The sequence below is a fragment of the Saccopteryx bilineata genome, chromosome 2, assembly GCF_036850765.1.
Source record: "Saccopteryx bilineata isolate mSacBil1 chromosome 2, mSacBil1_pri_phased_curated, whole genome shotgun sequence".
Taxonomy (NCBI): domain Eukaryota; kingdom Metazoa; phylum Chordata; class Mammalia; order Chiroptera; family Emballonuridae; genus Saccopteryx; species Saccopteryx bilineata.
Genome location: NC_089491.1, coordinates 262,879,884 through 262,896,388, shown reverse-complemented (window position 1 = coordinate 262,896,388; position 16,505 = coordinate 262,879,884). Strand labels below are relative to the sequence as shown.

At 53.7% G+C, this 16,505-nt stretch overlaps 1 protein-coding gene across 2 annotated transcripts in view; it reads left to right on the top strand.

Moving 5' to 3' along the window:
- The first annotated feature begins 1,690 nt into the window (after window positions 1–1,690).
- The window catches only part of TRPV4 (transient receptor potential cation channel subfamily V member 4), a 41,858-nt gene continuing 27,043 nt past the window's right edge, over window positions 1,691–16,505 (top strand). The window contains exon 1 of one of the 2 annotated variants that reach the window (XM_066260377.1): window positions 1,691–1,762. The gene's annotated coding sequence lies outside the window, so the exon portion shown is untranslated. The remainder of the gene's footprint in view (window positions 1,763–16,505) is intronic. The other variant, XM_066260378.1, reaches the window with a different exon arrangement.

Sequence of the window (16,505 nt, the reverse complement as noted above, 5' to 3'; positions counted from 1 at the left end):
GTGGTCCTTGCTTCTTGGGAATGGATATCCATTTTTCAGATGAGGAGACTGAGGTGCTGAGAGGGGTGTGCTCCCACCTAACCAGAGGCAGGGCAGAGTTTGAACCCAGGCATCTGGAACAGAGGCCAAGATCCAGCCACCTGGCCCAAGGTGAGTCACTCCCTCACCTGGGGTGCTCGGTTGCCCAGTCTGTGAAATGGGGATCAGAAAGGAGTTGGGATAATTAAATTAACTACGGTGATGCTGAGGGTCGCATCTCATCTCCATGACCTTGGAGAAGAGTAAAGCACCACCCCCAGCCCCAGCCCTTCCAGTCCCTTTCATTAGCCTCCTGTTGGCCTGGTTCATCCTTGTCTTTTTCTTTTTTTTTTTGAGATGGGCCTTTCTGCAGAAATGGGCCCTAGACTAGTTCTACCCATTACTCCTCTGCTTCTCAACCTGGCCCAACCCCAGCCCCAGGCTGGGAGGCCTCCTCAGATAGGCTTTCCATCCGAGGCAGAGGCGTTAGGGACCCTGTGTTTACATTCCTCAGCACAGCCAGTTAGCTGCCTGTTTGCTCTATTTAATATCCTGGAATCGCAGAGGGAAAAGTGCCCCCACCCCCGCCCTCATGGAGGGAGCCGCTATCGGAGAGGCTACATCCTCTCCAAGCCTCAGTTTTCCATCCTTAAAGCGGACACAGCAGCCCCTACCTCACAGCTTGGTTGGGAGGAAGGTTAACTTGACACCGCCCCCCGCCCCAGCCCCCACCTGCCCAAGCTCACTGAGTTCATCCTTAAGGTTTATTTTTTTGGTAAATGTCTTACACTGGTGGTTTGAACATACCGCTTGTGTTCTGGTTCTTTCTTCCTCTCCAACAATTCTAAAATCTCTCAATGGAATAAAAACAATGGTGAGGAAAAAGGCTAAAAATGCTCCCGGGCTCTGCACAGACCTGGTGCTCCCAGGATCCCCACCGTGAGGGTGAGGTAGGCGTGGCTACACCTGGAGGGCGTGGCCACACCTGGCTTGACAATGGGGACACTGAGGCACAGAGGTGAAAGGGCTGACTGCTCAGCAGGGGAGACACAGGACCAGGGTTTGGGCTCAGGGAATCTGGTTCTGGAGCTCAGGCTCACTAGGCTTCCAACCAATCTGACAGAAGTGAGTTGCCTGATACATGAAGGTAATCAAGGGACTGGAGTAGATGTGTGCACAGTGGGCTCACTTTCATTATCTAATAAAAAAACAGGCATTGATCACCTAGTTGGTGCCAGGCTCGCGCTAAGCGCTTGTAAAGAGGTGCAGAAAAGGAGTTTGCGTTCATAGAGCCCCAGAGGGACCCACACAGACCTTTCTCTGAATTGTCCGCTGAATGAATGAATGAACGAATGAATGAGCAGATTCGTGGGTCGGTTAAGAGGAGCAAGCAGTGCCACGATGGCCAAGACAGGAGCCTGAAATCTCAGGATTCCAGCCAGAGCCCTCCTCTCCAAAGAACGTCTGCCCCTCTATCCAGGGATCATGATGCCCATTTTTTAGGTGAGGAAACTGAGGCTCCTGGTCGGCCGGCTCCGGCCAAGGGTGCAGGGGCGCCCCTTCACCCCGGGCGCTGCGTTGGCCCCCGGGGCGGCGGGGTGGGCGGGGTGCAGGCCCCAGGGCGGCGCGCTGCCCGTAACCTGAGCCGGGGGAGGAGAAACGCTGCGGGCGGGCGGGCGCCGGGTAGCCGCCGGGATTCAGGAAGCGCTGTGCTCCCGGCCGCCGGCGCCGCGCGGTTCCCGAGGTGAGTGCCGCCTGAGCCCTCGGGGCAGGGACCTGGGGAGGGACGATCCAGTCAATACCCTCGCGCTTCTGGGGACGTCGCGGAAGCGCCGAAAGTTCTTCGCGGGGGAGGGAAGCGTGGGATGCCTCTGCGTTCCCCTGGGCCGGGCACCACTTTCCTGGGGTTCAGTTTAACACCTGTGAAATGGGCGCTGAAACGGGCCGTGGGGGCGTTGCAGGTCTGGGAGGAAGCCCATAGCCCACCTTGGCGGTCCCCACTTGGAGGTGCTTGGAGGAGGGAGTTGAGCGGGCCTGAGGTTGGCGCTGGACCTTTAAGCAGGCTGGAGGGAATTGGGAGTCTGGAACTTCAAAGGCCACTTTGGGTTACTGAGCCCCAGAGAGATGGCGCTTCCCCTAAGAGGCAGGAAAACCTATCTATCATCCATTTATCTATCTAACTGTCTATCTATCTATCTATCTATCTATCTATCTATCTATCTATCTATCTTATTTATATTTTTTCCATTTATTTGAGAAAAAGAAAAGCATCACCCCGTAGTTCTACTCAGTTGTTTCATCTCGTTGTGCATTCATTGGTTGCTTCTTGTTCCTGCCCTGAGTGGGATGGAACCCATGACCTCAGTGCTCTGGGATGACGCTTCATTCACTGTGCTACCCCACCAGGGCCCAGGCAGGAAAATCTTTAACCTTCAGTCCTGCTGTGGAGAGACTCTCAGGAGGTCAGGGAGGACCAGAGAGACCTCTTACACTCCCCACTTGCCTGGCTACCAACCATGGACAGATGGTTGAGCGCCTTATACCAGTCACTTTGTAGATGAGGAAACTGAGGTTCAGATCAGAATGTAGCCAAGTGGAATTTTTTTTAAATTTATTGATTTTTAGAGAGGCAGGGAGAGAGAAACATCAATTTGTTGTTCTATTTATTTGTGCATTCATTGGTTGTTTCCTGTGTATGCCCTGACCCTGGATCAAACCTGCAACTTTGGCATATCAGAATAACATACCAGCTGAGACACCTGGTCAGGGCCATAGCCAAGGAATTTAAAGCCAGGGCTGTCCAGTTCCAAAGCCCTCCTGCGCACACCTAGGGGTGCCCTGGAAGGATTGGGGTGGTGCGGGCCCTGGGCTACTCTGGCTCAGCTTCTAAAACAAGGGCCTTGGGTCGGGGCAGGGGTGGCAGTGTGAACCCCTGAAATCCTGAGCAGATGTCATGAGTGAGCTTTGTTCTGGGATGCTAAGAACTACTCGAGGATTTCAGTTTTGCTGCTTTAGCTCAGGGACAAGGACAGGGATCCAACTCAGTGACTGCTTCCTGAGGAAGGTGAAGAGGTAGCCTCTTCCGAGAGGTCAGGTAGAAGAGGCAGGCCCTGGTTATCTGTGAGGGTCAAAGTGGGGCCTGTGTAGAGACTGTGTGGGCCCAGATCTCCTCTCTGCCCCCCTACTGCCGTGTGACCTTGAGCTAGTCCCTTAGCTGTGTTCTGTAAAATGGGCTGTCGCGAGGACGGGTGACCTGTGAGGGGCCCTGTACAGTGCCTGGCACACACGCAGCTCAGAGTTGGCCGCTATTATGTCTGTGCTGGTGGCCGTTGCACAGAAAGGGGTGAGAAAAGGTAACTGACCATTTCCACGTTTCTCTACTTCATTCTGTCTGGGTAACAGTGGGAACCAGAAAGGAAAGGGATTCCCCCTTCCCACTTGTACTGGTCAGTCGGGGTGGGGAGAGCTTCCCAAACAGATGGCACCTGGCACTCATGGGCCAGTCAAGTTACATTGTTGTAAAGCAGGCGAGGTCATTTTGAGATGGAGTAAGTAGGTGAGTAAACCTTGGGCTTGTTGAGCCAAGAAATCGTTTCATTTGTCTGGAGTGTGTGATGGGAACAGGAAGGGGAAGAGATCAGATAGGCAGGGGCTATCTGATCTCTTAGGTCAGACCTAGAAAGAAGCCCTAAAAGTACAGGCTGGGAGGTACGTGCTGGTGTGTGGTCTGGAAAGGTCCCTCTGGCTGCAGAGCGGACACCAGACAGGGAGGCTGGTCCCCAGGTTGGGGAACTTGTCCAGGTTGAGAGATGGGAGGCCCCAGGTGGAGACTGCAGAGAGGCCACTGGAAGGAGCTGTAGGAGTGAGCGAAACGCATAAGTTTGGCTTTACTGTGCCTGGCACATAGTAGGTGCTCAGTAAACCTCTATGGCATGACTGAGTGACTGAACACATTATTTTGAGAAATGGGAGTCCTCTGAATGCCTTTGTCTGTTCCTGGAGGGGGGAACCCATGTGAAATGGGCATCTCTACCCCTGCAGGCCCCTGACCTGCTGTCTGTCTCAGTTTCCCCCACTTGACTCTAGGAAAGACCCTCCAGGTGTCTCCCCACATCCTAGGGAGCCAGGGAACAGCTCCGTGTCCTGTCACACACAGGATCCAGGGAGCCAAGAGAACGTTTCATGCCAGCCAGTCCTCTGGAATGCTCTGCATCACTAATTTGGAGAGGAATTCACCTGTTAAAGATTAATTCAGATCTCTTGAGATACTAATAATCTTGGGCCCCAGAGTTGTCACTCTGAACTCTGGGTACAAGGTTCTGTCTGGCTTTCACCAAGCCTGGGCTGCGTTAGTGGTCATGACAACACTAGCGAGCATTTATTGAGCACCTACTATGTGCCAGGCACTGCACCAAATACCCCTAGCACATTTGGATACAAAACTGTGATGGTACCCATTTTTTTTTTCTTTTTTTTTTTTTCATTTTTTCTGAAGCTGGAAATGGGGAGAGACAGTCAGACAGACTCCCGCATGCGCCCGACCGGGATCCACCCGGCACGCCCACCAGGGGCGACGCTCTGCCCACCAGGGGGCGATAATCTGCCCATCCTGGGCGTCGCCATGTTGCGACCATAGCCACTCTAGCGCCTGGGGCAGAGGCCACAGAGCCATCCCCAGCGCCCGGGCCATCTTTGCTCCAATGGAGCCTTGGCTGCGGGAGGGGAAGAGAGAGACAGAGAGGAAAGCGTGGCGGAGGGGTGGAGAAGCAAATGGGCGCTTCTCCTGTGTGCCCTGGCCGGGAATCGAACCCGGGTCCTCCGCACGCTAGGCCGACGCTCTACCGCTGAGCCAACCGGCCAGGGCAGTACCCATTTTTGAGAGCGAGGAACTGAGGTCTGAGCGGTGAAGTCGCTTGCTCACTGTCCTTAGCTAGGAAGGGGCAGAGCTGGGATCTGAACTCCATTTGTCTAATTTCAGAATCCATATCGTTTACTTCTAAGGTGGCCTGTCCCTTTTTGTCTGGGTCCATAGTCATTGGGAAGATGCTCTGCAGTGTAGAGATAAGAACACAAACTGCTCAGACAGACTTGGGCTTAACCCCTAAGTCTGTTCCGCCTCACCAGGGGTGCTCAGACAAATCATCTGGTCTCTCTGAGCCTCAGTTTTCTCATCTGTCAAATGGGCTCTCAGTTCCCACTTTGGACAGTCAAGGCACATGGGTGGGGCTTCAAAGCACCATCTCCTTCCTCATCCTGTCCCCCGACCTGTTCCAGGGTGTGTTTTCCTCCAGCCCATCCCTAGGGGCCCCCCTGAGAGCTCCTCCATGCTGGGCAGGTGGGTGGAAGGTAGTAGGGGCAGTTAGACTTGTGTTTGGACAAAAGATGATACCTTTTAGCTATGAAGTATTTATGGGTATTAAGTAAGTGCCAGGAGCCGTCAGTGTTTCCTACTTTCCTGACTTACTGCTTAAAAACTAAAGCTGGAGCCTGGCTACCTGGTTCAAATCCCAGCTCCCAGTAGATCTTCTCTCTCTTGGGACCTCGGTTTCCTCATATGTAAAATGGGGATGATGATAGTGCCTGCTTCATGGAGTGGTTGTGGACTGTCTTCAGCGCAACACTGACTGTTTAATTTATGACCAATGTTAGTGCCCAATACTCACTTCAACGGTGTCATAACCTGCAGGGGCAGGGGCCCGAAGGCTGACTCCCATTTTATGGCTGAGATTCCGAGAGACTCCCATTTTACACAGACTCCGAGAGAAGCAGTTTGCCCAGGGCTGCCTTGAAGGCTCGTGGCAGAGCTGGACTGGAAGCCAGTTCCGAGTGACTCTGGTCCCCTTGGATCCCTGTAAAGCCCAGTGGCCAGCTTAGCGTCCTTCCTGGAAAGCCACCTTGGACTCACCCTTCTTGGAGTCTGACCTACCTCAGTTCATACCTCACCTCTGCCACTCACTGCTGTGTGACCTCAGGAAGTGGCTTAACCTCTCTGTTTCTGGGGATGCCCAGGGTTTGCTGGAAGTCAGAGCTTTGCCAGCCTGTGGTTGCATTCGGGGTATTCCAGCTGCTGCTCTTGCCCTGGCCTGGGTACACCCAGCCTTGGGTGCCCCTGGGTGCCATGAGCTGGCATCCTGACTGGTAGGAACAAGGAAAGGAAGCCAGGTTCATATTTTTATTGTGACTCCGACTTCCTTCCTGCCTCTGAGACCCCTCCTGATGACATCAGCTTCTCTTTTCTGCCCCAAGCCCTGGTCACTGCCTTAAAAGTACAGAAAGAAGCCCTAAAAGTACAGGCTGGGAGGGACATGCTGTGTGACTCCAAGGAGGTCACCCCACCTCTCTGAGCTGGTTTCCCTTTCGGTAAGGGTGGGTCACAAAGACCATGCCAGGGGCATAGGAAGTCCTCCCTAAACGCTAACAAATCTGCCCCACATGAGGTCAGGGGACAGGCAAGGCCACGGGAGGCAGTGGGGCAGCAGAGGGGCATGGCAGGCAGGCCATTGACCAAATGGGAATACTCTTATTTTTCTTCAGTGGTGAGTAACGGCCATCCTGCCTGCCCGCCTGCCCTGCCAGCCCCCCACACAAAGGGCTGCTCAGTCTCACCAAGCGCCTGTTTTTCCTGAGGGTGGAGCGGCCTGGGTTACACCCGCCTGACCAGGAGGGCTGATCACCTTTTGGGACAGCTCTGTGTGTATGTGTGTGTGTGTCTGTGTGTGTATGAAGTGAGTAACTTCCAACATATACCCCAGATGGGCCCCCTGGATTCAGGAGACCCCAGTGGGCAAAGGGCCTACTGACCTCAGGTCGGGACTTGTTGGCCTGGTTCACTCCTGTCTTCCTTTGGCATAGAAGAGAGGCTTTGAAATACATAGAGGGAATGAATGAATGAAGGAAGGAAGTAATGAGTGATTGAACAGACAGACCAACAAGGCAGGGGTGTCAGAAACCACCTGCTCATAGTCAGGCTGTGGCTCTGAGACTGAATGAGCTTGGAAAGTGTCCTAGCCTTTCTGAGCCTCAGTTTCCTCATCTGTAAAAGTGGACCCATGATAGCTGTCACCCTCACAGTGGGGCGTTAGGTTTCATAGTAGGTACTCAGTAAACTACTCATGAAAGGATGGGAAGGAGGAAGTTAGCTGGTTAGTTGGGTAAAGGTCCAGCTTTGGAGCTGTCTGCCCTGGGGAGAATGACTAAGCTTGTCTTTGATTCCTTTCATTTATATCCATGAGTTCATTTGTTCATTCATTGAATCACTGATTTGGTCATTCAGCAAGTATATCTTGAGCAGCTATTATGTGCCAGGCTGTGTTCTAGGCACTGGGGACTCCAAGGTGACCAGAACAGAAGAGGACACTGCCCTCCTGGAGCTTGTGTCCTTTGGGGCTACCATTCACAATGACCAAGCAGCCCAGCAGTGGCTGCCTCCATTCATTCCCTTTTAGAAACAAGGAAACAGGCTCAGAGAGGTGAAGTGATCTGCCTGGGGTCACACAGCTACCACGTGGTAAAGCCAAGATGCCTGTGGCGTCTCAGGTCCTCACTACGGTGCTCGCTGTCCTTGTGAGTTCCGAGGGGTATGGCATTTAGGAGGGTGGTCCCAGAGAGAAGACCACCAAAGGGATCCATAGACCCCAAAGGGATGAACTCAAATGGGTTACAAGAAGATGGTTGAAATCCTAGCCACATTCTCTTCCTGCTGAGTTGTGACCTCGGTTGAATCTTGTGGTCTCTCTGTGCCTCAGTTTGTTCATCTGTGAAAACGGGCTAACAATAAAGCCTACCTCAGATGGGAGCTAAACGTGAAAGTGCTCAGAGTGTGCTAGGTGCTCGATAAATGCCAGTCCCCACCTCCATTCTGCCATGCCTCAGTGAATTCATCTGGGAGTGAAGACAATATCTAACTTCTAGAGTTATTTGGGTTAAAATAGCGTGAACTACACAAACGCAGGCAGGCACTGTTGATGGTGGGATTTCAGGCACTGGCCTCGGCCCTGATTCTAGGCAGTTAACCAACCTGCTGTTGGCAGAGGCTGGTGGAGAGGCAGGCTGGGGCAGAGGGAGGACCTCTGACTGGTTTTCTATTGCCTCAGGCTCCCTTCCCCGGCTCCCGCCAACCCATTCATTCCACATGTCTGCTCTGCGCTCTGGGGTTTTGTATGGTTTTGTATGCGTGAATGAGGTGGAGGGGTGTATGGATGGATGGGTGGGCGTCCTGTTTCCTCTGAGCCTCAGACCCCCAGGTGGGAAACGGGCCAGTGCCTGTCCTGATAGCTTGCCAGCAGTGGGGAGAGATGGAAATGAGGAGGTGAGGAAACCTTCTCTCCCAGCAGAGTCACCAGCCGCCCTTGGAGCCGAGAAGTCTGGGTCCCAGCGCCCGCTCTGCCCTGCCTTCTCTGGCCTCACCTCCTCAGCTGTAAATCGAGGGAACATAACAACGATCAAAAGGCGGCTGCTGTTTGTAGAGAGCTTACTGTGTACTGGGCACTGTCCTAGACTCTTTTATTATTATTTTTTTTATTTTTTAAACTTATTTATTGATTTTAGGGAGACAGGAAGGGAGAGAGACAGAAACATTGATCTGTTTCTTGTAAGTGCCCTGACGGGTATCGAACCTGCAACCTTTGCATATCGGGACAATGCTCCAACCAACTGAGCTATCCGAGCAGGGCCCAAACCCTTATCACCTTTATTTTATTTATTTATTTATTTTCTTATCACCTTTAATCCTCACATCAGCCTTTTGGTGTAAGAGCTGTCTCTTTATTTTTTTTAAAAAGATTTTATTTATTCATTATAGAGGGGGGGGGGAGAGAGAGAGAAGGGGGGAGGAGCAGGAAGCATCAACTCCCATATGTGCCTTGACCAGGCAAGCCCAGGGTTTTGAACCGGCAGCCTCAGCGTTTCCAGGTTGACACTTTATCCACTGCGCCACCACAGGTCAGGCTTTCTCTTTATTTTTTAATTGAAAGCACAAATGTTCAGTCCAAGAAATAATTGCAAAGCAAATATAGGCTCACCCTTTCTGGGTGGCAGTGTTCCCCCATTTTATAGATGAAAAAACTGAGGCCCAGAAAGTGTGACTTGCCGGAGGCCACCCAGCCAGTGAGTGGCAGGTGGAGAGCAGAACAGGGTGTCATGTGATTCCTGAGGTGACACAGTCCTCTATGGGGGGGGTCTCTGTGACTGTGACTGTCCTCCAGGAGAGAGGCTGGGCCAAGGAGGAGGGGTTCCTATGGTTCCGAGAGCCCCCTCCCCCTGGGCTGGCTCAGTGGCGTGATGCTCGGAGCGGGACTGAGTCTGAGACGCTGGATGCCCAAGGTTGTGCTCTGACCGCAGTAACGGCAAGGCGGGGAGCGGGTCCCTCCTGAGGAGGGGACAGCCTGTCCTCAAGCTCCTGCTGTGTGCCAGACCCCCGCGTGTCACCGGGAAACTGAGGCTCAGGGTGGGGAAGCCGCTTCTCTGAGATCACTGAGCCTAGAAGGGTTATCGAAGTGTAATTCACATACCATACAATTCATTCCTTCAAAGTGTACAATTCAGTGGTTTTTTAAAGTGTATTCCGAGTTGTACAGACATCACCACTATTTAGTTCCAGAACGTTTCATCACCCCCAAAAGGAACCCCGTGCCCATTAGCAGTCACTGCCCCCCACTCCTCCAGCCCCTGGCAATCATGAACCAGTTTCTGTTTCTAGGATTTGCCTGTGCCGGACATTTCATGTAAATGGAACCCTATCATATGTGGTCTCTTGTGCTGCATGGTGCGTTCCCGTAAACCATTGAGTCTCCCTGCCTCCCAATGGCTCCCACCTTGGGCTGGGGGTCTTTGGACATGCATGGGTGCCCACAAAAGCTTGGAGGGGTGTATTTGTGCAGACTATGGAATCCCTCCAGCCAGGGGCCTGTGGGATGACCGAGTCTTTGCTGTGGCCACACTGACCTTGCCTTCTGTGGGCCCAGTGAGTCACCCCAGCCCTGCCCAACCTGGGTGGCGTGAGCTTGAAGGGGGCACCCTCCAGTGTGGGGGGGGCCTGACAGGACACTGGGGCTCTGTCTACCCTGGACAGGCGGCCACTGTGCAGCAAACAGGAAGTGGGCTGGGTCCTGCTAGGTAAATACGGCAGGCTGGGGAAGGTGCCCAGCGTGGCGTGATGCCCCCCGCTACTCCGCCGGCCAGGGAGCCTGGCAAGCAGCAGGTTTCCCTTGGCCAAGGGGCTGAGGTCCCAGCTGGCTGCTCGCAGCGGCGGCTGCTCTGAGGTGGCTGCCGGGGCCTAGGCGCTGGGCCCAGCCACCCTGCCCTCCCTGCAGTCATACCTTCCTCGGTCCTCAGTTGGTTTGTTCATCCATCCTCTAACAATAAGATAATGACACTGATGATACTAACAGCACCCGTCCCTCACTGAGTGTGTGTGCTCTGCCAGGCACGGGGCTCAGTGTTTTACACACTGTCTCCTTTAACCCTCACACTAGTCCGCAGGGCTGGGTCCTAGGATCATCATCATTAACAAGTGAGGAAACCGAGGCACAGGCAAACCAGGTGACTTGTCCAGGGTCACACAGCTGGTGAGTTGGCAGGCAGTCTACCCCCAGGCTGTGGTCCCCACCACCTATCCTGCACCGCTTCCTCCACCCCCTCTTTCCAGCCTTCCTTTCTCAAGTCCCCTGGTCCTTGTAAAGTATCCATCGAAGGCACAGGTCCTGGGGCCACATGGGTTTTAATCCTGTGTACCCAACTCAGGAACTGGGCAACACTGGACAGGTGACTGCACCTCTCTGAGCCTCAGTTTCTTTACCTGGACGGTGGGGGTTGGACAGGGCTGGTGTCTCCTCTGCAGCACCAGCAAACCTCAGGGTCCTGTCCTCCCAGTCCCGTCACCATTCCCACCACCCCTCCAAGAACGCCAGGGGCTCACAGTACTGTTTATTCCAGGGAGTGGGTCCCTGCTGATTGGGCAAGGAGCCCCAGGATGGGGCGGGAATAAGTGCCCTGGGCCTGGTCTCCTGCCTCCTACCCTCCCACTCACTCAGCTTTCCTCCCTCCCTGCCTCACACCCCCTAGCGCCCCAGGCTGTACCTTTCCTCAATGCCCTGCTCTTGCTCTCCTCCACACGTTGACCTTACTGTCCCCTTTGTCCTTTAATCCCATTCTCTTTGTCAAGCTCCAATCCAAACGCCCTCCTCTTTGCAACCTAGCCCTGTCCCCATCAAGATGAATGCCTCTTGGCCCTGGGCGGGTAGCTCAGTTAGTTAGAGCGTCATCTCAATATGTCAAGGTTGCAGGTTTAATCCCGGTCAGGGCACATACAAGAATCAGCCAATGAATGCATGAGTAAGTGGGACAACAAATGGACTTTCTCTGTCTGTCTGTCTCTCTCTCTCTTCCTCTCCCTCTCTCCTTCTCCCTCTGTCTCCCTTTCCCTCTCCCGCAAAATCAATAAATAAAATAATTTTAAAAAGTATGAATGACTCTTCCCCCTGCCTGTACCTTCCTGAGCATCAGGGGCCACCTGTCTTCCAAGAAAGCAAATGTTTACAAATGCTCAATCTGCCTGGGCACGGCGCTACATGCTGAGGGTACAGCAGACACAAAATAATCCCTGCGCTGTGGAACGAAAATGAGAGGAGAAGGTTGAAGGTGATTAAAAGAATAATATATGTGACTGTAAAAGTTTAATCATGGAAAGTGCTCTGAAGGGAGACACAGGTTGCCCTGCAAATGAGCTTTAGACTGGGGGGCCAGGAAGGCTTTTCAGAGGCCGTGCCGGTTAAAATGAGCCCCAAAGGAAGAGAGCCAGCCAGTGCGGGAAGCATTCCAGGTGGAGGAACAGCCCAGGCACAGGCTGGGGGCACAGGCTGGGGTCGGGGGAGCCACATGCCTTCTCTCCTAGATGCTTTTAGGAGGTTCCACCTTTTTATACCCCCCCCCCCCGGGTGCCCTGCAAACAGGTGGCACTCAACAGATGCCCTTGGGAGTGAACTGACCCTGGGGGGGAGGGAACCGGGAAGAAGGAGCTCCCTGGACTTCCCCCTGGAGTGGAGCGGCCCCACACGCCCAGACTTGCCCCCAGATTTAAGCAGCTTTCCTTGACCACGTAATCAGGAGGATGGGATTTGACAAATATTTGCCAGGGTTTTCCACGAGATCAGGCAAAGCCACGGGGTACGGGTGAGGCGAGGATGGGCCCCTTCCACTCTGCTTGTGTAGGTTTGTGGGGGCGGGGAGGGGGCGCAGGAGGCCTCCCCCGCCCTCCCCTGCCTCCCCGCTGAATCCTGGATTCTCAGAGAGATAGGTGGCAATTTGCTGTTTATTGAGGGCTTTCTCTGTGCCAGGGGTCTGACCCAACTCCTAATTCTCACAACAACCCAGTTAAAGATCCCGTGGGCAGGTGAGGAAAGGGAGGCTCAGAGAGGCTAAGGAACCCGTGCTGGCCAGCCCAGCTAATAATGAGAAGTGGGCCAGGGAGCCGCGGGGAATCTGTCTGACGTCAGAACGCAGGCTCTGTCCATGCCCCGCTGGCTCCCGCCTGGTCAGAAGTGGATTTAGCTGCCCTAGGGAGTCCTCATGGGCCATCAGAGCAGAATGTATGACCTTCCAGATGGCCTTGTGCCTGGAGAGACTGCAGCCTCTGTCCAGGGCAGAGAGGACAGCTGGGGGACCCTGGCTCAGTCTTGATTGTCCTCACCCTGCTCAGGACCCCTGCACCTCTTAGCTCGCCATTCCTGAGCTCCTGGTCTGCACAGCGCTTACCACCACCAGACACGACTGCTTTTTGCTTTCTCTAGCTGTTTACCTTGTTTCCCCACCAGAAGGTCCACCCAGAAGGGCATAGATTCCTGTCTTGCTCACATCTGTATCCCCAGTACCGGGCCCGCAGTAGGTGCTCAATTAATATTGGCTGGACGAACGAATAGGCAAATGACTTCTAATCCTGTTCCTTGGGCCCTGAAATTCAGATCCCCACGTCCCTCCATCAGTGTGTGGACGACAATCTCTAGTAAATACATTCAAACAAAGGGTTTGGATTTTTAAAGACGTTTAAAATCTGCTGCTGTAAGTGAACGCAGTGGTCACCCTCACGTGTAAATGTCCTTGCTTGAGCCCCTGCTGCCTGCCTGCTGCCACGAGTAAGCAAGCTTACAGGACATTCACAGGCACAGCACACAGCACACAGCGCACTTGAGGACTCTCTGCCTTCCTCCGCCTCCCCCCTCTCGCCTGCACCCCTCCCTCCCTCCGGAGTCTGGCAGGGGTTTGGAATGTGTAATTACAACCTACAGGGCAAATTAGAACAGGGAGTGAACTCTTTCCCTGACCACAGAGAACAGGGTACTGTTTGAGGAGGGAACTGCCACAGAGCTGCAGAGCAGGTCCTGTGTATGTGGGTGTGTACACGCACTTGTGTGTATACGTGTGCGTTGGTGTGTATACACACTCCAGTGTGGTGCGGTGTAGAAGGAATCCAGGGTTAAGATCCAGAGGCCATTCGCTCCCTGGGTGGCCTCTCAGAGCCCCAGTGTCCGCAGCTCTAAAGTGGGAGCCGTAGCCCCACTTTGCTCACCAGGCTCTGAGTGATTAACTCAAGGCTAGGCTGGAAGGGCCTTGGTGAGTTTTATCGTGGGCTGTGAGTGCCAGTCTGTAGTAGTACCTGTGTGTGCAGGGCTAGGGGTTGAGGGGGACAGGTAAACTGGACTGTATCCTAATGGTCATGATGATGGTCTAAGCATTTTCAAATGCTTACAAAGGTCCCCAAGAAACACCTGCCCTGCTTTATATCCCAGCAGCCCTATGGGATAGACGCTGTTATTGCAACTCTTATTGTGTGGGTGGGAAACTGAGGCCCAGAGAGCTTAGCCTGAGCTGGTAACAATAACCCTTACCTTCCAGAGTGGTTTTGTGGACTGAACACAATCCTGTAATGGCTCCGGGCGATGTCTGGCACCCAGACTCTGCAGACAGCTGTTGTTGCCCTGCTCTGTTGCCTCAGTCACCTAATCTCTCAGAGCCTCAGTTTCCTCCTCTATAAAATGGGGATTTTGTGCCTTCTTGGAGAGCAGCGTTTTGCAGCCTCAGCGCTGTTGACCTCTTGTCTGGATCATTCCTGGTGGTGGGGACTGTCTTTCACTGTAGGATGTTTAACACTGTTCTTGGCCTTGACCTCCTACATACTGGTAGCTCTCTCCTTCCTGTGCATTGCGCCAGTGCCCCAGGCATTGAGAAGTGTCCTGGGGAGCAGATCTCTGAGCCTGTGAAGCTTGTAGGCTGGTGCCTGGCACAGTGAGACCAACAGAATTGTGATAATGAGGGAGCTTTATTTCATAATTAGGATTTCATCACAACTAAATTGCTAGCAATGATCACTGTGCCTTGCCCAAGGCTACACGCAGCCAGTGAGTGGCTGGGAAGGGATTTGAACCTGGGGTTGGCTGACTTCAGACCTGCAGTTGTGGAGCCCCAGAACCCCTGGATGCTGCCTAGGCTGGGGTTCCTTGGGGGCGGGGTACAGCATGGTGGGGTTTGGGAGGGGCCCTCCTGGCTGCCTCCTCTGGCCTTGGGCCCCTGAGGTGGGTGTGGGGAAGGGATGCCTTGGGAAGGGGTGTGTAATTAGGAGGGTGCTGACAGCATAGACATGTGCTCAATGCCTCCTCTCTCCCTGACCTACAGTCCCCAGTGAGGCAACAGGGCTGTTTCTGGGGGAGTCTAATTTCCCCCCTTATGCCTGTACCCCCAACAGACACCCCTTCCTGCCTCATATTCCTCCAGAACAAAGCCCAAAGTCATGCGACAGCTGCTAGGGGACAAGGATCCACATTTCCTTTTCCCGCCTGGCTGGTGCACACGAACTACATGTTTCCTGAGGTCCTACTAGGTGCCAGCAGAGTGGGTGTTTCAAATTCCTGAGGTCACTAGCACATCCCAAGAACTCTAGGTGGAGGCGTGGTTGCCGGGTTGTACAGGTGGTGAAAATCGAGGCCTAGAAAGTAGAAAGAGGAAGTGATTCATCGAAGATCACAAAGCTGCTAGTTTCTAGGATAGGAACCAGCAATATCTGACATCAAAAACTGTGCTGCTGCCTGACCAGGCGCAGTGGATAGAGTGCCGGACTGGGATGCGGAGGACCCAGGTTCGAGACCCCGAGGTCACCAGCTTGAACGCGGGCTCATCTGGTTTGAGCAAGGCTTGAACCCAAGGTCGCTGGCTTGAGCAAGGAGTCACTGGGTCTTCTGTAGCCTCCCGGTCAAGGCACATATGAGAAAGTAATCAATGAACAACTAAAGAGCCGCAAGGAAGAATTGATGCTGCTCATCTCTCTCCCTTCCTGTTGCTTGTCTGCCTCTGTCCCTGTCTCTGACTCTCTCTGTTTCTGTCACAAAAAACAACAACAAAAAACTGTGCTCCTAACCCTTCCTTCTTCCTTTAATTATAATAATTGACAGCCCCCAGTTTAATCCCAGGGTCAGTACTGGAGATGCCTGATCTCCTATGAAAAAGCTACTACAATTGTACCCAGTTTATAGGCAAGTAAACTGAGGCTCAGGTAGCTAAAGTGATAGGCTAATAGCAGTTCTGAGATTAGAGACCAGGGCTGAATGACCCGAATGTCACGTTGCAGCTCGCCTTCCATACTGGTGCGTGGGGAGGGGCCAGTCCCTGGCCGGAGCTCTGACATCTGTGTGCCCCCCTGCGCCCACCAAGAGAGACCTCTAGCAGTCCCCACGGCTCTGGCCCAAGCCTTCCCTCCTTGCAGCCACAGAACAAACAAGGTGGGAACCAGTCTTTGTTCCTCTGCTAATATGTTGGACGGGAGAGGAGACAGAAAAGAGGGCTCTTCAGACACCATCCTGCTGCCTGGCTGGGGTGCTGGGGGTTCAGTGCCCAGCCCCACTCGCCCGGCGGGGTGCACAGAGGGCGGGCTGCCAGCCAGCAGGGCCTTGCCCTTCCTGCCCTTGCTTCTGGCTCATTCTGGCGTGGAGCCAGAGATACCTGGGTTCAAGTCCAGCTTTTCTCCCTCCAAGCTGTGAGTGCCCCTCTTTTTTTTTTACAGGGACAGAGAGAGAGAGTCAGAGAGAGGGATAGATGGGGACAGACAGACAGGAACGGAGAGAGATGAAGCATCAATCATCAGTTTTTTGTTGCGACACCCGAGTTGTTCATTGATTGCTTTCTCATATGTGCCTTGACCGTGGGCCTTCAGCAGACCGAGTAACCCCTTGCTCGAGCCAGTGACCTTGGGTCCAAACTAGTGAGCTTTTTTTGGGCAAACCAGATGAGCCTGTGCTCAAGCTGGCAACCTCAGGGTCTCGAACCTGGGTCCTCGGCATCCCAGTCCAACGCTCTATCCACTGCGCCACCGCCTAGTCAGGCAATCATCAGTTTTTTGTTGCGACACCTTAGTTGTTCATTGATTGCTTTCTCATATGTGCCTCGACCGCAGGCCTTCAGCAAACTGAGTAACCCCTTGCTCGAGCCAGCGACCCTGGGTCCAA